Source organism: Arachis ipaensis, chromosome B04 (assembly GCF_000816755.2).
Source record: "Arachis ipaensis cultivar K30076 chromosome B04, Araip1.1, whole genome shotgun sequence".
NCBI classification, from domain to species: Eukaryota; Viridiplantae; Streptophyta; class Magnoliopsida; order Fabales; family Fabaceae; genus Arachis; species Arachis ipaensis.
Window position 1 is genome coordinate 109,926,230 of NC_029788.2, and position 6,258 is coordinate 109,932,487.

General features: G+C 35.3%; 1 long non-coding RNA gene across 1 annotated transcript; it reads left to right on the top strand.

Moving 5' to 3' along the window:
- On the top strand, positions 2,568-2,772 carry LOC110271189. The gene is made up of 2 exons (XR_002361609.1): positions 2,568-2,603; positions 2,686-2,772. It is a non-coding gene; the product is annotated as an uncharacterized LOC110271189 (long non-coding RNA).

A 6,258-nucleotide genomic window follows, 5' to 3' on the forward strand; every position in this document is an offset into this window, starting at 1 on the left:
CAAGAATCTCCAGAGAAAACAAAGCTATAATACTCAAGGTACGTTACATTACCATTGCTGTATATTTTCCATATTTCGAATTAGGTTTTACTGTTCTTCTACGTTGTTGTACATTTTACTTGTCTTCTTGCTCTACGTCTCATTTTACAATTTATGATGTTCTACTTGTTCTAGGTTTTACTGTTATTCTTGGTTCTATGTTACACTGTTCTTCTTAGTTCTTCTAGGTGTTACTGTTCTTGTTGTTCTCATTCTTCTGGTAACTAATTTTTTGGGGTATATTCCGTAGTTTAGTGGGTGTATATGAGGTAATTTATTGGTTGTATATGGCACAAATTGTTGGGTGTATTTTTCTGAACCGATATACTGTAATAGTCAGCAGTTGCAACTGTTCTTATATTTGCTTGTCCATGGGTGTATATTGCTTGACCTTGTATATTGATGCATGTTTGAGTAATATCTGACTGATATATATGGGTGTATCTGAATCATATCTATGGGTGTATCTGACTGATATATATGGGTGTATCTGAATCATATCTATGGGTGTATCTTACTGATATCTATGGGTGTATCTGAATCATATCTATGGATGTATCTTACTGATATCTGGGTGTATCTGAATCATATATATGGGTGTATCTTACTGATAACTTTGTGTGTATTTTTCATTTCAGAAAAAATGGCAGCAAGAAACCAACCTGGGAGAAACGTAAGAACAAATATATGTCTTAGATGAAATCAGTTTTATATAATAGAAACATATCTGACCATAATTTTGTTTCTGTTTATAGCAAACAAAAGACCTTAAGTGTGCAACACATCTGCTAAGTGATAAATTCAGAAACATGAGTGAGCAGAAGAAAACGATTGTGAGGGATTTGGGATTCGGTGGCTTGATGCACATCCCGCCACTAAGGGTGGATCACCAACTATTAAGGGAATTGGCTAACAGCTTCAAATTAGGGGAGCACAGACTGAAAACTGGATACGGTTCTTTTAAAATAACACCAAAAAGAATAGGTGATGCGCTTGGCATCAACGCATCAGGTAACTCGCTAAAAATTATAACTGTATATTAAATGATGCTTGGGTGTATTTAAATTGATGCTTGGGTGTATTTGAACTGATTTTTGATACTATTTTGTTTAACTTTTTGTAGGAGATCTATTTCCTCAGAAAGTGAATTATAAGGAACTTTCTGAGGATGACAAAGAAGTTTTTAGAAGATTCCAGGGTAAGACCCTCAAAAGTCTTACAGATGAGATGATGGATATTGGCGTTGGTAACGAACATGATCGCCTAATGTTCAAGAGGATTTTCATCCTCTACATACAGATGGCGTTCCTTTTACCGACGATAATAAACAAAATCTCACCTGTTCACCTGACCCCAATTTTTGAGATGGACACCATAATAGAGCGAAATTGGGGAGGGCATGTTTTGAGTTTTCTCATCAAGGGCATAACTAATTACAAGGAAAAAAAGAAAAAGGCAATTAATGGCTGCCTCTTTGCTTTGATGATAATTTACTTTCATCTTTCTAAAAATAAAGATAAGAAAAGGGCAGAAAGACCACCAAAACCATGGATTACCAACTGGAGTAAGGAGCAGTTGGTGAAAAGAATGAGGGAAGAAACGGAGGAAAATATGGTAAGTGATCATAATATGTTGGGTGTCTCTTCAATTACCTGAATGCTACTAACTAAAATTCATAATGTTTCAGGAAATTGTAAATATGGCGGAAACAAGAGAGAAAATAAAAAAAATAGAGAAAAAAGAAAAAAAACAAGAAATAAAAAAAAAAGAAGGCAAGTTCAACATCATCTTCGGAGCAAGAAACAACTGATAGTGATAGTTCTACCTCTGAGTCTGAGACTCAAGAAGACTCAGACGAGTCACCAAGAAAACAACCCAGCAAAAAAGAAAAAAAGTAAGTACAATACTTGGGTGTATTTTCTTTATCGAGTTGGGTGTATGTTGTTTATTAAGTTGGGTGTGTGTTGTTTATTAAGTTGGATGTATTTTGTTTTTTGTGTTGGGTGTATTTCGTTTCTATGTTCTAAATAATGATTGTTTGCCTTCCAGAATGGACTCCAAAAAAAGGAAGAAGAGTCAAGAGGATTCATATTCTGATTCAGAATCTGAATCAACTGATGAGTAATGTTCTGAAATTATTACTCCTTTCTTTTGGCTTAATTATCAAGATTTTGTGTATTAACTGAACTGTCTCTTATTAACTTATAGAAGCGAAGAATCATCACTGGTGAAGAAGCAAAAAAAAAAAAAAGAAAAAGACACAAAGAACACCAAAAAAGTAAGCACTTCTTTGGATAATATTCTGTGATAAAATTAATTTTTTATTTCTGAATTTCTGATGTTTTTTCCACCCAGAACACAATCCAAAAAGAAAAAGGTTGTTGTTGAGCATTCATCTCCTGAAGAAGAACAATCCTATTATGGGTACAGTACTTCGTAAGCTATATTACCGTCTATCATCATAATTATTTTTGTTAACATCTTCTTAATAATTATTTCTTGTTTCGCAGGGAGAAGGAAGCTGACATGCGATCGACAGAAGGTCGCTATGTCTCCTCTGAAACGTAAGAAGCTTTAAATAATAAAATCTTTTTATCATGATTTACGTGTATCATATTTTGTCTGAATAACGTGAAATCTGTTTAGAATACCGGACGTGAACTTGGGAAGTGATGATCCTTCCTCTCAAGGACACACAGAACAAAGTAGTGTAAACAGGCCTGCAGAGAGCATGTAATTTCTCTTTCAAATAACCGTTACTTTTGTTCTTTTATTACCTTCTACTTCTAATTCTGCATATATATTTTTTTAGAAAAAAAATCCCTTTATTATTTTATTCGAGAAAAAAAAGGCAGGAAAAAAAAGCAAAAACTGCAAGTATATAAGTTCCCAAAAAACAAAGCCTGTCTTCCTTTTGAATTGTTCGGGTGTATTTTTTGACTTTATTTGGGTGTATTTTAGGTTGAGTCTGGTTCAAGAGTCAGCCAGTGAGCCGGCTGATTCGAATATAATGGTTGTGAGGGAAGAGACACCGTCGGAAGCGCTTGCAATGTGAGTTTTTCAAGAATATTTCAACCTTATAACCTTATTATTTTCAAAGGCGTTGTTAACCTTTCATTTTTCTTCTTGTTTAGAGTTCCAATTCAAGTTTTCGTGCCAGTGTCCCAAACAACCACCGTGCCGGAATTTGAAGAAACACCTGAGACAGATTTTGAACCAACCCCTCTGCTACAAATTGAAGGAACTACAAAAACATAAGAAATAGTATTGGGTGTATATTTGTTTAGAGTTTGGGTGTATATTTGCTTACAGTTTGCGTGTATATTGTTCCTGGATAATTTTTTCGTCATGATTAATTTTATGTGCCGTGCAGCATTCCTGAACCCCCCCCCCAACAACTTGAAGAAAGCACAGCCACACTTCCCCCAGCTCCATCTAAAAGGTAAGTTCATCAGAGTAAAATCAATGTATGGGTGTATATTGGGTTACAGTTTGGGTGTATATATTGGGTTACAGTTTGGGTGTATATTGTTCCTGAATAGTTTTTTTTATGTCATGATTAATTTTCTGTGCCGTGCAGCACTCCTGAACCCCTCCCCCAAAAACTTGAAGGAAGCACACCCACGCTTCCCCCAGCTCCATCTAAAAGGTAAGTTCATCAGACTAAAATCAATCTTTGCTTATCATCCGTATATTCTTACTCTTATAATATGTTATACATGATCACACAGTTATCCAGCCGAAGAAGACACTGCTGCGCTGATGATGATGGCACGGACAGCATCGTATGTTCCTAAAATAGATCCAATGCCATCATTCAGCCTGAGCTTCACTGATTCAAGCCAAGAAGAAGCAGCAACGCAGGAGGGAGCGTCAACGCAGGAGGCAGACAGGACAAAAACTCCAGAAACTGCAAATTTGCTAGAACAATTAGAGGATTTGGTACAAAAAATAGCAAGCAGTGCGGTGAAAGAAGAAAGTAAAAGTCCACAAATTCAAAAGGAGACTGGCGGAGAAAGTTCTGGGAAGTTTGAAACTCCTGCGGGAATAAATCAGAATACGGGTGATATGAAAGAGAAGTGCTACATCTGGGCAACGCGAGTGAAGACATACGCAGATGGCAGTACTAACGAGTTTGACAACCTGTGCACTCTGATTGCCCAAGACAAATACATTTTGAATAGAATGCACATTGCCTCGCTCCAGGCAGGAAGTTATATATAATCTGAGGTAATATTAGAATCACATTAATGTTTTAACACCAAAGTTAACTGCAATGTTTATTAATGTAAATTGATTTAGGCATATATTTCTAGATTGTATCTTCCATGTGCCTCATCCTCAACCAGAAAAATGATAAAAGGTTTCAAGAACAAGTATACTGTCTCTCCCCCTGATATTGTGGTAAGTGTTACTTCTACGAATTTTGGCTGTATTTTCTGTATTCCTTAGGGTGTATATTCTCTGATCAACGGGTCTGTTTTTATATTCATTTGGGTGTATTTTTTACGTTCAATTGGGTGTAAGTTGTGTAGTCATTTGGGTTTATTTAAAGTATTCACTTGGGTGTATTTTCAGTATTTCATTTGTTGTTTCACAATTGTTGCAGAGCATGGCCGTTTCGAAGCACCCAAATGGGGAATTCATATCACCTAAAACCAATAAAGAATTCAAGGTGGAAGACTACCCAATGTTTATTCCCTTCATAGATGGAAAAAAATTAGCTTTGCATCGATATGTGAGTTTTCATTTGTAAAATTTGTTAGTACCGTTCTTTACTTATATGCCAAATAAAATAACACACTGTTGAAATGTGGCAATCCTTCAGATTTTTGCGCCTGTTTGCTAGTCAGGCCATTGGTGGTTATGGGTGATTGATACAACAAAGGGGAGATTTTATATACTTGACCCGCTACACAAGAAAGCTCCAAGCGATGAGAGAAAGCAGCTTAATAAATTCACTGTAAGTTGGCTCTGTGTTCTTTATTTTAATAGATAGGTGTATTTCAATTCAATATAAGGTGTATGTATGTTTTGATTTGGGTGTAAGTATGTTCTCTTTTGGGTGTATTTCATTCGGGTGTATTACTGATTTGTTTTGTTTTTTAAGGGATATGTAATTTCAAGAATTAGAGCATATACCGGCGGGGCACCTTTGAAGAAAAAGGAGAATGAGTTGGAAATTAAAGCAACATACGTTAAAATCTCAGGCCAAAAATCAAGGTATAAATTTGTGACTCTGAACATTAAACTTTCCTAAATGAGATTTGTAATTTATTTTTTTCATTTTCAGCTATGACTGTGCTATTTATGTTATGAAGTGGCTTGAGTTAATTGAGCCCGAAAACATTAAAAGGGCGAAGTATGAATGGGATAATTGGCCACATGTAACTGTCTTTAAAACTATATAACTCTGTATTACTTTACTGGAATTAATATTGTTGTTTAAACAGAATATACTTTTTAATTGTAGGACGAGGTGGACCACTATAGAGTAGAATATGCTTCGCGGATACTATTCAGTGAAATGAATAAAGAGAGAGATCAAGCAATTAGAGCGAGTAATGCAATAAGACTGTCCAAGCCATCATCAGTATTATTGAGTCCATTTTGTCAGATAAATTCTACTGATGTAGAAACTGAGTAATCTAACTGCTAGCTAGTTTGTAAATTGAACAAATGCTGTAAAAATTTACCATTTATAAACAACTTCTGTTCAATGAAATTTTTTTCCATAGTTAAACTGTCTGTGCTGTTAAATTGTCTGTGCTGTATTCAAAATGTATGAATTACAGGTACTATAATATGAAGAAAAACATCAAATCAAATATACACCCATAACCTGCGATTTTTTACACCCAACCAAAGTTGAATATACACCCTGAAATCTATCCCCCCTGATGCTTTGAGCCTAAAACCCTGAACCCTAAACACTTAAAACATAAACCCTTACCCCTAACATGTAAACCCTAAAACCCTGAACCCTAATATTATATATATGTATCTATATGTAAAATGTGAATCACAAGAAAATTCACAAAAATACACCCAAAAGAACAATAATTTTACGCCCATATTCTGTAACTATACAGCCAAAGAGTTATCCCCTGCTGCTGGTACCCTGAACTGATAATTCATAACATGTCCTTGATATTGGCTGGAATTTGAATGCACCACTGATGCAGCATCAAACAAGTTTATCTGAATATAAGAAACTCA